We start from the raw sequence: 15324 nt of genomic DNA, 5'->3' as shown, positions 1-15324 counted from the left end.
TGCTGGCATTCCTTGCTCAACACACTGGAATCTCAGAACAGCAGCATTAGGAAATTGCATGATTTGGTTGAGAAGTCTTCCAAAAGGGCACACTTCTGATGAGATGACTAGTGAAATCTTGTCAACGTTACAAAACAAGTCCAACTGAATGTGATTACCTCTCCTGTAAGCTAGATTCCACATTAACACTTTAAGTGTGGACACCAAAAAACAAGCAGTACTAATGAAAAGCTGGCACACTTTTCAGCAGAGTGCCAAGTGAACTTGCCAAAGAATGCTGCACCTAAAGTCCACTCTCAAGTGTAAAGTGACCACCACCTGCTGCCTCAGAAAGAGGACTGAAACACATAAGGTGGCATCTTGGCCATCTCCGTGAAACTTCAACTACCTTTTATAATGGATAAAGTGGTGAATACTTGTAGTTTAGAGTTCTGAGGCCTCCAGCTCAAGCAATGAATGCAGAGCATGGAATGTCCCACCCGATTTTAGTCAATAACGTGTTCATTTTTTATGGGTAGCATGGCCGAGCGGTCTAAGGCGCAGGATTAAGGCTCCAGTCTCTTTGGGGGCATGGGTTCGAATCCCACTGCTGCCAAACTCCTTTTAACAAAATCCTTACCCTCTAGGGCTCAAGCTTCTCTGATCTTGCTCCTGCAATTTACTGCAGTTCCTTTCCCAACTCACTGGAATCTCAAAAAACACTTACCTCTCTGCTTTAGCAGCATTAGAAAAGCTGCAATCATTTCATGTTTTGTTTGATACATGATACATACATATAATATGCATGTTGTGCACATATTACATACATGCTACACACACTACACACATATGACATACATGTTACACACATGTGACACACGTGCTACTTACATATTACACACATAGTTCACACATATTACACAAATGTTACATACATATGATATACATGTTGCATGCATGTTACATACATGTCACACTCATGTTACACACCATTTAGACACAATTTTACACACATGTCACATGCATGTTACACATATTACACACATATAACATACATGTCATACACATCACATACATGCTACACACATATGCCATGCATGTCACACACATGTTACATTAATATGACACACATATGACATGCATGTTGCACATATCTTACATACATGTTACACACATATGGCATGCATATGACATGCATGGTACACACATGTTACATACATGTTACACATATGACACACAATACACATATGGCATACATATCACACATATTACATACGTGTTACACACATATTACACAGATTATACATACATATGACATACATGTTGAATGCATGTTACATACATGTCATACACTTATGAAATACATGTTACACACGTTACATACATATGACACACATGACATACATGTTACGTACATGTCACGTACATGTCACATACAAACAATGAATGCAGAGCATGGAATGTAGACTGTCATGCCTCTTTTTAGTCCTTAGCAAGAGCACTTTCACAGGTAGCATGGCCGAGCGGTCTAAGGCGCTGGATTTAGGCTCCAGTCTCTTTGGAGGCGTGGGTTCAAATCCCACTGCTGCCAAGCTCTTTTAACAAATGCCTATCCTTGATTGCTCAAGTGTCTCTGAAGTTTCTGCTGCACTTTGCTGGCATTCCTTGCTCAACACACTGGAATCTCAGAACAGCAGCATTAGGAAATTGCATGCTTTGGTTGAGAAGTCTTCCAAAAGGGCACACTTCTGATGAGATGACTAGTGAAATCTTGTCAACGTTACAAAACAAGTCCAACTAACGTGATTACCTCTCCTGTAAGCTAGATTCCACATTAACACTTTAAGTGTGCACACCAAAAAACAAGCAGTACTAATGAAAAGCTGGCACACTTTTCAGCAGAGTGCCAAGTGAACTTGCCACAGAATGCTGCACCCAAAGTCCACTCTCAAGTGTAAAGTGACCACCACCTGCTGCCTCAGAAAGAGGACTGAAACACATAAGGTGGCATCTTGGCCATCTCCGTGAAACTTCAACTACCTTTTATAATGGATAAAGTGGTGAATACTTGTAGTTTAGAGTTCTGAGGCCTCCAGCTCAAGCAATGAATGCAGAGCATGGAATGTCCCACCCGATTTTAGTCGATAACGTGTTCATTTTTATGGGTAGCATGGCCGAGCGGTCTAAGGCGCTGGATTGAGGCTCCAGTCTCTTTGGGGGCGTGGGTTCGAATCCCACTGCTGCCAAACTCCTTTTAACAAAATCCCTACCCTCTAGGGCTCAAGCTTCTCTGATCTTGCTCCTGCAATTTACTGCAGTTCCTTTCCCAACTCACTGGAATCTCAAAAAACACTTACCTCTCTGCTTTAGCAGCATTAGAAAAGCTGCAATCATTGCATGTTTTGTTTGATACATGATACATACATATAATATGCATGTTGTGCACATATTACATACATGCTACACACACTACACACATATGACATACATGTTACACACATGTGACACACGTGCTACTTACATATTACACACATAGTTCACACATATTACACAAATGTTACATACATATGATATACATGTTGCATGCATGTTACATACATGTCACACTCATGTTACACACCATTTAGACACAATTTTACACACATGTCACATGCATGTTACACATATTACACACATATAACATACATTTCATACACATCACATACATGCTACACACATATGCCATGCATGTCACACACATGTTACATTAATATGACACACATATGACATGCATGTTGCACATATCTTACATACATGTTACACACATATGGCATGCATATGACATGCATGGTACACACATGTTACATACATGTTACACATATGACACACAATACACATATGGCATACATATCACACATATTACATACGTGTTACACACATATTACACAGATTATACATACATATGACATACATGTTGAATGCATGTTACATACATGTCATACACTTATGAAATACATGTTACACACGTTACATACATATGACACACATGACATAAATGTTACGTACATGTCACATACAAACAATGAATGCAGAGCATGGAATGTAGACTGTCATGCCTCTTTTTAGTCCTTAGCAAGGGCACTTTCACAGGTAGCATGGCCGAGCGGTCTAAGGCGCTGGATTTAGGCTCCAGTCTCTTTGGAGGCGTGGGTTCAAATCCCACTGCTGCCAAGCTCTTTTAACAAATGCCTATCCTTGATTGCTCAAGCGTCTCTGAAGTTTCTGCTGCACTTTGCTGGCATTCCTTTGCTCAACACACTGGAATCTCAGAACAGCAGCATTAGGAAATTGCATGCTTTGGTTGAGAAGTCTTCCAAAAGGGCACACTTTTGATGAGATGACTAGTGAAATCTTGTCAACGTTACAAAACAAGTCCAACTGAACGTGATTACCTCTCCTGTAAGCTAGATTCCACATTAACACTTTAAGTGTGGACACCAAAAAACAAGCAGTACTAATGAAAAGCTGGCACACTTTTCAGCAGAGTGCCAAGTGAACTTGCCACAGAATGCTGCACCCAAAGTCCACTCTCAAGTGTAAAGTGACCACCACCTGCTGCCTCAGAAAGAGGACTGAAACACATAAGGTGGCATCTTGGCCATCTCCGTGAAACTTCAACTACCTTTTATAATGGATAAAGTGGTGAATACTTGTAGTTTAGAGTTCTGAGGCCTCCAGCTCAAGCTATGAATGCAGAGCATGGAATGTCCCACCTGATTTTAGTCAATAACGTGTTCATTTTTTATGGGTAGCATGGCTGAGCGGTCTAAGGCGCTGGATTAAGGCTCCAGTCTCTTTGGGGGCATGGGTTCGAATCCCACTGCTGCCAAACTCCTTTTAACAAAATCCCTACCCTCTAGGGCTCAAGCTTCTCTGATCTTGCTCCTGCAATTTACTGCAGTTCCTTTCCCAACTCACTGGAATCTCAAAAAACACTTACCTCTCTGCTTTAGCAGCATTAGAAAAGCTGCAATCATTGCATGTTTTGTTTGATACATGATACATACATATAATATGCATGTTGTGCACATATTACATACATGCTACACACTACACACATATGACATACATGTTACACACATGTGACACACGTGCTACTTACATATTACACACATAGTTCACACATATTACACAAATGTTACATACATATGATATACATGTTGCATGCATGTTACATACATGTCGCACTCATGTTACACACCATTTAGACACAATTTTACACACATGTCACATGCATGTTACACATATTACACACATATAACATACATGTCATACACATCACATACATGCTACACACATATGCCATGCATGTCACACACATGTTACATTAATATGACACACATATGACATGCATGTTGCACATATCTTACATACATGTTACACACATATGGCATGCATATGACATGCATGGTACACACATGTTACATACATGTTACACATATGACACACAATACACATATGGCATACATATCACACATATTACATACGTGTTACACACATATTACACAGATTATACATACATATGACATACATGTTGAATGCATGTTACATACATGTCATACACTTATGAAATACATGTTACACACGTTACATACATATGACACACATGACATACATGTTACGTACATGTCACATACAAACAATGAATGCAGAGCATGGAATGTAGACTGTTGTGCCTCTTTTTAGTCCTTAGCAAGAGCACTTTCACAGGTAGCATGGCCGAGCGGTCTAAGGCGCTGGATTTAGGCTCCAGTCTCTTTGGAGGCGTGGGTTCAAATCCCACTGCTGCCAAGCTCTTTTAACAAATGCCTATCCTTGATTGCTCAAGCGTCTCTGAAGTTTCTGCTGCACTTTGCTGGCATTCCTTGCTCAACACACTGGAATCTCAGAACAGCAGCATTAGGAAATTGCATGATTTGGTTGAGAAGTCTTCCAAAAGGGCACACTTCTGATGAGATGACTAGTGAAATCTTGTCAACGTTACAAAACAAGTCCAACTGAATGTGATTACCTCTCCTGTAAGCTAGATTCCACATTAACACTTTAAGTGTGGACACCAAAAAACAAGCAGTACTAATGAAAAGCTGGCACACTTTTCAGCAGAGTGCCAAGTGAACTTGCCAAAGAATGCTGCACCTAAAGTCCACTCTCAAGTGTAAAGTGACCACCACCTGCTGCCTCAGAAAGAGGACTGAAACACATAAGGTGGCATCTTGGCCATCTCCGTGAAACTTCAACTACCTTTTATAATGGATAAAGTGGTGAATACTTGTAGTTTAGAGTTCTGAGGCCTCCAGCTCAAGCAATGAATGCAGAGCATGGAATGTCCCACCCGATTTTAGTCAATAACGTGTTCATTTTTTATGGGTAGCATGGCCGAGCGGTCTAAGGCGCTGGATTAAGGCTCCAGTCTCTTTGGGGGCATGGGTTCGAATCCCACTGCTGCCAAACTCCTTTTAACAAAATCCCTACCCTCTAGGGCTCAAGCTTCTCTGATCTTGCTCCTGCAATTTACTGCAGTTCCTTTCCCAACTCACTGGAATCTCAAAAAACACTTACCTCTCTGCTTTAGCAGCATTAGAAAAGCTGCAATCATTGCATGTTTTGTTTGATACATGATACATACATATAATATGCATGTTGTGCACATATTACATACATGCTACACACACTACACACATATGACATACATGTTACACACATGTGACACACGTGCTACTTACATATTACACACATAGTTCACACATATTACACAAATGTTACATACATATGATATACATGTTGCATGCATGTTACATACATGTCACACTCATGTTACACACCATTTAGACACAATTTTACACACATGTCACATGCATGTTACACATATTACACACATATAACATACATTTCATACACATCACATACATGCTACACACATATGCCATGCATGTCACACACATGTTACATTAATATGACACACATATGACATGCATGTTGCACATATCTTACATACATGTTACACACATATGGCATGCATATGACATGCATGGTACACACATGTTACATACATGTTACACATATGACACACAATACACATATGGCATACATATCACACATATTACATACGTGTTACACACATATTACACAGATTATACATACATATGACATACATGTTGAATGCATGTTACATACATGTCATACACTTATGAAATACATGTTACACACGTTACATACATATGACACACATGACATACATGTTACGTACATGTCACATACAAACAATGAATGCAGAGCATGGAATGTAGACTGTCATGCCTCTTTTTAGTCCTTAGCAAGGGCACTTTCACAGGTAGCATGGCCGAGCGGTCTAAGGCGCTGGATTTAGGCTCCAGTCTCTTTGGAGGCGTGGGTTCAAATCCCACTGCTGCCAAGCTCTTTTAACAAATGCCTATCCTTGATTGCTCAAGCGTCTCTGAAGTTTCTGCTGCACTTTGCTGGCATTCCTTTGCTCAACACACTGGAATCTCAGAACAGCAGCATTAGGAAATTGCATGCTTTGGTTGAGAAGTCTTCCAAAAGGGCACACTTTTGATGAGATGACTAGTGAAATCTTGTCAACGTTACAAAACAAGTCCAACTGAACGTGATTACCTCTCCTGTAAGCTAGATTCCACATTAACACTTTAAGTGTGGACACCAAAAAACAAGCAGTACTAATGAAAAGCTGGCACACTTTTCAGCAGAGTGCCAAGTGAACTTGCCACAGAATGCTGCACCCAAAGTCCACTCTCAAGTGTAAAGTGACCACCACCTGCTGCCTCAGAAAGAGGACTGAAACACATAAGGTGGCATCTTGGCCATCTCCGTGAAACTTCAACTACCTTTTATAATGGATAAAGTGGTGAATACTTGTAGTTTAGAGTTCTGAGGCCTCCAGCTCAAGCTATGAATGCAGAGCATGGAATGTCCCACCTGATTTTAGTCAATAACGTGTTCATTTTTTATGGGTAGCATGGCTGAGCGGTCTAAGGCGCTGGATTAAGGCTCCAGTCTCTTTGGGGGCATGGGTTCGAATCCCACTGCTGCCAAACTCCTTTTAACAAAATCCCTACCCTCTAGGGCTCAAGCTTCTCTGATCTTGCTCCTGCAATTTACTGCAGTTCCTTTCCCAACTCACTGGAATCTCAAAAAACACTTACCTCTCTGCTTTAGCAGCATTAGAAAAGCTGCAATCATTGCATGTTTTGTTTGATACATGATACATACATATAATATGCATGTTGTGCACATATTACATACATGCTACACACTACACACATATGACATACATGTTACACACATGTGACACACGTGCTACTTACATATTACACACATAGTTCACACATATTACACAAATGTTACATACATATGATATACATGTTGCATGCATGTTACATACATGTCGCACTCATGTTACACACCATTTAGACACAATTTTACACACATGTCACATGCATGTTACACATATTACACACATATAACATACATGTCATACACATCACATACATGCTACACACATATGCCATGCATGTCACACACATGTTACATTAATATGACACACATATGACATGCATGTTGCACATATCTTACATACATGTTACACACATATGGCATGCATATGACATGCATGGTACACACATGTTACATACATGTTACACATATGACACACAATACACATATGGCATACATATCACACATATTACATACGTGTTACACACATATTACACAGATTATACATACATATGACATACATGTTGAATGCATGTTACATACATGTCATACACTTATGAAATACATGTTACACACGTTACATACATATGACACACATGACATACATGTTACGTACATGTCACATACAAACAATGAATGCAGAGCATGGAATGTAGACTGTTGTGCCTCTTTTTAGTCCTTAGCAAGAGCACTTTCACAGGTAGCATGGCCGAGCGGTCTAAGGCGCTGGATTTAGGCTCCAGTCTCTTTGGAGGCGTGGGTTCAAATCCCACTGCTGCCAAGCTCTTTTAACAAATGCCTATCCTTGATTGCTCAAGCGTCTCTGAAGTTTCTGCTGCACTTTGCTGGCATTCCTTGCTCAACACACTGGAATCTCAGAACAGCAGCATTAGGAAATTGCATGATTTGGTTGAGAAGTCTTCCAAAAGGGCACACTTCTGATGAGATGACTAGTGAAATCTTGTCAACGTTACAAAACAAGTCCAACTGAATGTGATTACCTCTCCTGTAAGCTAGATTCCACATTAACACTTTAAGTGTGGACACCAAAAAACAAGCAGTACTAATGAAAAGCTGGCACACTTTTCAGCAGAGTGCCAAGTGAACTTGCCAAAGAATGCTGCACCTAAAGTCCACTCTCAAGTGTAAAGTGACCACCACCTGCTGCCTCAGAAAGAGGACTGAAACACATAAGGTGGCATCTTGGCCATCTCCGTGAAACTTCAACTACCTTTTATAATGGATAAAGTGGTGAATACTTGTAGTTTAGAGTTCTGAGGCCTCCAGCTCAAGCAATGAATGCAGAGCATGGAATGTCCCACCCGATTTTAGTCAATAACGTGTTCATTTTTTATGGGTAGCATGGCCGAGCGGTCTAAGGCGCTGGATTAAGGCTCCAGTCTCTTTGGGGGCATGGGTTCGAATCCCACTGCTGCCAAACTCCTTTTAACAAAATCCCTACCCTCTAGGGCTCAAGCTTCTCTGATCTTGCTCCTGCAATTTACTGCAGTTCCTTTCCCAACTCACTGGAATCTCAAAAAACACTTACCTCTCTGCTTTAGCAGCATTAGAAAAGCTGCAATCATTGCATGTTTTGTTTGATACATGATACATACATATAATATGCATGTTGTGCACATATTACATACATGCTACACACACTACACACATATGACATACATGTTACACACATGTGACACACGTGCTACTTACATATTACACACATAGTTCACACATATTACACAAATGTTACATACATATGATATACATGTTGCATGCATGTTACATACATGTCACACTCATGTTACACACCATTTAGACACAATTTTACACACATGTCACATGCATGTTACACATATTACACACATATAACATACATTTCATACACATCACATACATGCTACACACATATGCCATGCATGTCACACACATGTTACATTAATATGACACACATATGACATGCATGTTGCACATATCTTACATACATGTTACACACATATGGCATGCATATGACATGCATGGTACACACATGTTACATACATGTTACACATATGACACACAATACACATATGGCATACATATCACACATATTACATACGTGTTACACACATATTACACAGATTATACATACATATGACATACATGTTGAATGCATGTTACATACATGTCATACACTTATGAAATACATGTTACACACGTTACATACATATGACACACATGACATACATGTTACGTACATGTCACATACAAACAATGAATGCAGAGCATGGAATGTAGACTGTCATGCCTCTTTTTAGTCCTTAGCAAGGGCACTTTCACAGGTAGCATGGCCGAGCGGTCTAAGGCGCTGGATTTAGGCTCCAGTCTCTTTGGAGGCGTGGGTTCAAATCCCACTGCTGCCAAGCTCTTTTAACAAATGCCTATCCTTGATTGCTCAAGCGTCTCTGAAGTTTCTGCTGCACTTTGCTGGCATTCCTTTGCTCAACACACTGGAATCTCAGAACAGCAGCATTAGGAAATTGCATGCTTTGGTTGAGAAGTCTTCCAAAAGGGCACACTTTTGATGAGATGACTAGTGAAATCTTGTCAACGTTACAAAACAAGTCCAACTGAACGTGATTACCTCTCCTGTAAGCTAGATTCCACATTAACACTTTAAGTGTGGACACCAAAAAACAAGCAGTACTAATGAAAAGCTGGCACACTTTTCAGCAGAGTGCCAAGTGAACTTGCCACAGAATGCTGCACCCAAAGTCCACTCTCAAGTGTAAAGTGACCACCACCTGCTGCCTCAGAAAGAGGACTGAAACACATAAGGTGGCATCTTGGCCATCTCCGTGAAACTTCAACTACCTTTTATAATGGATAAAGTGGTGAATACTTGTAGTTTAGAGTTCTGAGGCCTCCAGCTCAAGCAATGAATGCAGAGCATGGAATGTCCCACCCGATTTTAGTCGATAACGTGTTCATTTTTATGGGTAGCATGGCCGAGCGGTCTAAGGCGCTGGATTAAGGCTCCAGTCTCTTTGGGGGCGTGGGTTCGAATCCCACTGCTGCCAAACTCCTTTTAACAAAATCCCTACCCTCTAGGGCTCAAGCTTCTCTGATCTTGCTCCTGCAATTTACTGCAGTTCCTTTCCCAACTCACTGGAATCTCAAAAAACACTTACCTCTCTGCTTTAGCAGCATTAGAAAAGCTGCAATCATTGCATGTTTTGTTTGATACATGATACATACATATAATATGCATGTTGTGCACATATTACATACATGCTACACACACTACACACATATGACATACATGTTACACACATGTGACACACGTGCTACTTACATATTACACACATAGTTCACACATATTACACAAATGTTACATACATATGATATACATGTTGCATGCATGTTACATACATGTCGCACTCATGTTACACACCATTTAGACACAATTTTACACACATGTCACATGCATGTTACACATATTACACACATATAACATACATTTCATACACATCACATACATGCTACACACATATGCCATGCATGTCACACACATGTTACATTAATATGACACACATATGACATGCATGTTGCACATATCTTACATACATGTTACACACATATGGCATGCATATGACATGCATGGTACACACATGTTACATACATGTTACACATATGACACACAATACACATATGGCATACATATCACACATATTACATACGTGTTACACACATATTACACAGATTATACATACATATGACATACATGTTGAATGCATGTTACATACATGTCATACACTTATGAAATACATGTTACACACGTTACATACATATGACACACATGACATACATGTTACGTACATGTCACATACAAACAATGAATGCAGAGCATGGAATGTAGACTGTCGTGCCTCTTTTTAGTCCTTAGCAAGGGCACTTTCACAGGTAGCATGGCCGAGCGGTCTAAGGCGCTGGATTTAGGCTCCAGTCTCTTTGAAGGCGTGGGTTCAAATCCCACTGCTGCCAAGCTCTTTTAACAAATGCCTATCCTTGATTGCTCAAGCGTCTCTGAAGTTTCTGCTGCACTTTGCTGGCATTCCTTTGCTCAACACACTGGAATCTCAGAACAGCAGCATTAGGAAATTGCATGCTTTGGTTGAGAAGTCTTCCAAAAGGGCACACTTTTGATGAGATGACTAGTGAAATCTTGTCAACGTTACAAAACAAGTCCAACTGAACGTGATTACCTCTCCTGTAAGCTAGATTCCACATTAACACTTTAAGTGTGGACACCAAAAAACAAGCAGTACTAATGAAAAGCTGGCACACTTTTCAGCAGAGTGCCAAGTGAACTTGCCACAGAATGCTGCACCCAAAGTCCACTCTCAAGTGTAAAGTGACCACCACCTGCTGCCTCAGAAAGAGGACTGAAACACATAAGGTGGCATCTTGGCCATCTCCGTGAAACTTCAACTACCTTTTATAATGGATAAAGTGGTGAATACTTGTAGTTTAGAGTTCTGAGGCCTCCAGCTCAAGCAATGAATGCAGAGCATGGAATGTCCCACCTGATTTTAGTCAATAACGTGTTCATTTTTTATGGGTAGCATGGCTGAGCGGTCTAAGGCGCTGGATTAAGGCTCCAGTCTCTTTGGGGGCATGGGTTCGAATCCCACTGCTGCCAAACTCCTTTTAACAAAATCCCTACCCTCTAGGGCTCAAGCTTCTCTGATCTTGCTCCTGCAATTTACTGCAGTTCCTTTCCCAACTCACTGGAATCTCAAAAAACACTTACCTCTCTGCTTTAGCAGCATTAGAAAAGCTGCAATCATTGCATGTTTTGTTTGATACATGATACATACATATAATATGCATGTTGTGCACATATTACATACATGCTACACACTACACACATATGACATACATGTTACACACATGTGACACACGTGCTACTTACATATTACACACATAGTTCACACATATTACACAAATGTTACATACATATGATATACATGTTGCATGCATGTTACATACATGTCGCACTCATGTTACACACCATTTAGACACAATTTTACACACATGTCACATGCATGTTACACATATTACACACATATAACATACATGTCATACACATCACATACATGCTACACACATATGCCATGCATGTCACACACATGTTACATTAATATGACACACATATGACATGCATGTTGCACATATCTTACATACATGTTACACACATATGGCATGCATATGACATGCATGGTACACACATGTTACATACATGTTACACATATGACACACAATACACATATGGCATACATATCACACATATTACATACGTGTTACACACATATTACACAGATTATACATACATATGACATACATGTTGAATGCATGTTACATACATGTCATACACTTATGAAATACATGTTACACACGTTACATACATATGACACACATGACATACATGTTACGTACATGTCACATACAAACAATGAATGCAGAGCATGGAATGTAGACTGTTGTGCCTCTTTTTAGTCCTTAGCAAGAGCACTTTCACAGGTAGCATGGCCGAGCGGTCTAAGGCGCTGGATTTAGGCTCCAGTCTCTTTGGAGGCGTGGGTTCAAATCCCACTGCTGCCAAGCTCTTTTAACAAATGCCTATCCTTGATTGCTCAAGCGTCTCTGAAGTTTCTGCTGCACTTTGCTGGCATTCCTTGCTCAACACACTGGAATCTCAGAACAGCAGCATTAGGAAATTGCATGATTTGGTTGAGAAGTCTTCCAAAAGGGCACACTTCTGATGAGATGACTAGTGAAATCTTGTCAACGTTACAAAACAAGTCCAACTGAATGTGATTACCTCTCCTGTAAGCTAGATTCCACATTAACACTTTAAGTGTGGACACCAAAAAACAAGCAGTACTAATGAAAAGCTGGCACACTTTTCAGCAGAGTGCCAAGTGAACTTGCCAAAGAATGCTGCACCTAAAGTCCACTCTCAAGTGTAAAGTGACCACCACCTGCTGCCTCAGAAAGAGGACTGAAACACATAAGGTGGCATCTTGGCCATCTCCGTGAAACTTCAACTACCTTTTATAATGGATAAAGTGGTGAATACTTGTAGTTTAGAGTTCTGAGGCCTCCAGCTCAAGCAATGAATGCAGAGCATGGAATGTCCCACCCGATTTTAGTCAATAACGTGTTCATTTTTTATGGGTAGCATGGCCGAGCGGTCTAAGGCGCTGGATTAAGGCTCCAGTCTCTTTGGGGGCATGGGTTCGAATCCCACTGCTGCCAAACTCCTTTTAACAAAATCCCTACCCTCTAGGGCTCAAGCTTCTCTGATCTTGCTCCTGCAATTTACTGCAGTTCCTTTCCCAACTCACTGGAATCTCAAAAAACACTTACCTCTCTGCTTTAGCAGCATTAGAAAAGCTGCAATCATTGCATGTTTTGTTTGATACATGATACATACATATAATATGCATGTTGTGCACATATTACATACATGCTACACACACTACACACATATGACATACATGTTACACACATGTGACACACGTGCTACTTACATATTACACACATAGTTCACACATATTACACAAATGTTACATACATATGATATACATGTTGCATGCATGTTACATACATGTCACACTCATGTTACACACCATTTAGACACAATTTTACACACATGTCACATGCATGTTACACATATTACACACATATAACATACATGTCATACACATCACATACATGCTACACACATATGCCATGCATGTCACACACATGTTACATTAATATGACACACATATGACATGCATGTTGCACATATCTTACATACATGTTACACACATATGGCATGCATATGACATGCATGGTACACACATGTTACATACATGTTACACATATGACACACAATACACATATGGCATACATATCACACATATTACATACGTGTTACACACATATTACACAGATTATACATACATATGACATACATGTTGAATGCATGTTACATACATGTCATACACTTATGAAATACATGTTACACACGTTACATACATATGACACACATGACATACATGTTACGTACATGTCACATACAAACAATGAATGCAGAGCATGGAATGTAGACTGTCATGCCTCTTTTTAGTCCTTAGCAAGAGCACTTTCACAGGTAGCATGGCCGAGCGGTCTAAGGCGCTGGATTTAGGCTCCAGTCTCTTTGGAGGCGTGGGTTCAAATTCCACTGCTGCCAAGCTCTTTTAACAAATGCCTATCCTTGATTGCTCAAGCGTCTCTGAAGTTTCTGCTGCACTTTGCTGGCATTCCTTTGCTCAACACACTGGAATCTCAGAACAGCAGCATTAGGAAATTGCATGCTTTGGTTGAGAAGTCTTCCAAAAGGGCACACTTTTGATGAGATGACTAGTGAAATCTTGTCAACGTTACAAAACAAGTCCAACTGAACGTGATTACCTCTCCTGTAAGCTAGATTCCACATTAACACTTTAAGTGTGGACACCAAAAAACAAGCAGTACTAATGAAAAGCTGGCACACTTTTCAGCAGAGTGCCAAGTGAACTTGCCACAGAATGCTGCACCCAAAGTCCACTCTCAAGTGTAAAGTGACCACCACCTGCTGCCTCAGAAAGAGGACTGAAACACATAAGGTGGCATCTTGGCCATCTCCGTGAAACTTTAACTACCTTTTATAATGGATAAAGTGGTGAATACTTGTAGTTTAGAGTTCTGAGGCCTCCAGCTCAAGCAATGAATGCAGAGCATGGAATGTCCCACCCCATTTTAGTCGATAACGTGTTCATTTTTATGGGTAGCATGGCCGAGCGGTCTAAGGCGCTGGATTAAGGCTCCAGTCTCTTTGGGGGCGTGGGTTCGAATCCCACTGCTGCCAAACTCCTTTTAACAAAATCCCTACCCTCTAGGGCTCAAGCTTCTCTGATCTTGCTCCTGCAATTTACTGCAGTTCCTTTCCCAACTCACTGGAATCTCAAAAAACACTTACCTCTCTGCTTTGGCAGCATTAGA

The 15324-nt window shown here is 40.5% G+C and overlaps 15 non-coding genes across 15 annotated transcripts; all 15 read left to right on the top strand.

The window, feature by feature from the left end:
* The first annotated feature begins 1488 nt into the window (after positions 1 to 1488).
* On the top strand, positions 1489 to 1570 carry TRNAL-UAG (transfer RNA leucine (anticodon UAG)). The gene has a single exon. It is a non-coding gene; the product is annotated as a tRNA-Leu (tRNA).
* Positions 1571 to 2143: 573 nt separating this feature from the next.
* Positions 2144 to 2225, top strand: TRNAL-GAG (transfer RNA leucine (anticodon GAG)). The gene has a single exon. It is a non-coding gene; the product is annotated as a tRNA-Leu (tRNA).
* Positions 2226 to 3107: 882 nt separating this feature from the next.
* Positions 3108 to 3189, top strand: TRNAL-UAG (transfer RNA leucine (anticodon UAG)). The gene has a single exon. It is a non-coding gene; the product is annotated as a tRNA-Leu (tRNA).
* Positions 3190 to 4727: 1538 nt separating this feature from the next.
* On the top strand, positions 4728 to 4809 carry TRNAL-UAG (transfer RNA leucine (anticodon UAG)). The gene has a single exon. It is a non-coding gene; the product is annotated as a tRNA-Leu (tRNA).
* A 575-nt stretch (positions 4810 to 5384) lies between these two features.
* Positions 5385 to 5466, top strand: TRNAL-AAG (transfer RNA leucine (anticodon AAG)). Its single transcript has one exon. It is a non-coding gene; the product is annotated as a tRNA-Leu (tRNA).
* An 882-nt stretch (positions 5467 to 6348) lies between these two features.
* TRNAL-UAG (transfer RNA leucine (anticodon UAG)) lies at positions 6349 to 6430 on the top strand. The gene has a single exon. It is a non-coding gene; the product is annotated as a tRNA-Leu (tRNA).
* Positions 6431 to 7968: 1538 nt separating this feature from the next.
* TRNAL-UAG (transfer RNA leucine (anticodon UAG)) lies at positions 7969 to 8050 on the top strand. The gene has a single exon. It is a non-coding gene; the product is annotated as a tRNA-Leu (tRNA).
* Positions 8051 to 8625: 575 nt separating this feature from the next.
* Positions 8626 to 8707, top strand: TRNAL-AAG (transfer RNA leucine (anticodon AAG)). Its single transcript has one exon. It is a non-coding gene; the product is annotated as a tRNA-Leu (tRNA).
* Positions 8708 to 9589: 882 nt separating this feature from the next.
* TRNAL-UAG (transfer RNA leucine (anticodon UAG)) lies at positions 9590 to 9671 on the top strand. The gene has a single exon. It is a non-coding gene; the product is annotated as a tRNA-Leu (tRNA).
* A 575-nt stretch (positions 9672 to 10246) lies between these two features.
* On the top strand, positions 10247 to 10328 carry TRNAL-AAG (transfer RNA leucine (anticodon AAG)). The gene has a single exon. It is a non-coding gene; the product is annotated as a tRNA-Leu (tRNA).
* Positions 10329 to 11210: 882 nt separating this feature from the next.
* Positions 11211 to 11292, top strand: TRNAL-UAG (transfer RNA leucine (anticodon UAG)). The gene has a single exon. It is a non-coding gene; the product is annotated as a tRNA-Leu (tRNA).
* Positions 11293 to 12830: 1538 nt separating this feature from the next.
* On the top strand, positions 12831 to 12912 carry TRNAL-UAG (transfer RNA leucine (anticodon UAG)). Its single transcript has one exon. It is a non-coding gene; the product is annotated as a tRNA-Leu (tRNA).
* A 575-nt stretch (positions 12913 to 13487) lies between these two features.
* On the top strand, positions 13488 to 13569 carry TRNAL-AAG (transfer RNA leucine (anticodon AAG)). Its single transcript has one exon. It is a non-coding gene; the product is annotated as a tRNA-Leu (tRNA).
* Positions 13570 to 14451: 882 nt separating this feature from the next.
* Positions 14452 to 14533, top strand: TRNAL-UAG (transfer RNA leucine (anticodon UAG)). The gene has a single exon. It is a non-coding gene; the product is annotated as a tRNA-Leu (tRNA).
* A 575-nt stretch (positions 14534 to 15108) lies between these two features.
* On the top strand, positions 15109 to 15190 carry TRNAL-AAG (transfer RNA leucine (anticodon AAG)). The gene has a single exon. It is a non-coding gene; the product is annotated as a tRNA-Leu (tRNA).
* The last annotated feature ends 134 nt before the right edge of the window (positions 15191 to 15324 follow it).

The sequence above is a fragment of the Lithobates pipiens genome, unplaced genomic scaffold, assembly GCF_037356315.1.
Source record: "Lithobates pipiens isolate NorthernLeopardFrog02 unplaced genomic scaffold, aLitPip1_a1.2 Scaffold_28, whole genome shotgun sequence".
NCBI classification, from domain to species: domain Eukaryota; kingdom Metazoa; phylum Chordata; class Amphibia; order Anura; family Ranidae; genus Lithobates; species Lithobates pipiens.
This window is presented reverse-complemented; position numbering and strand designations above follow the sequence as displayed.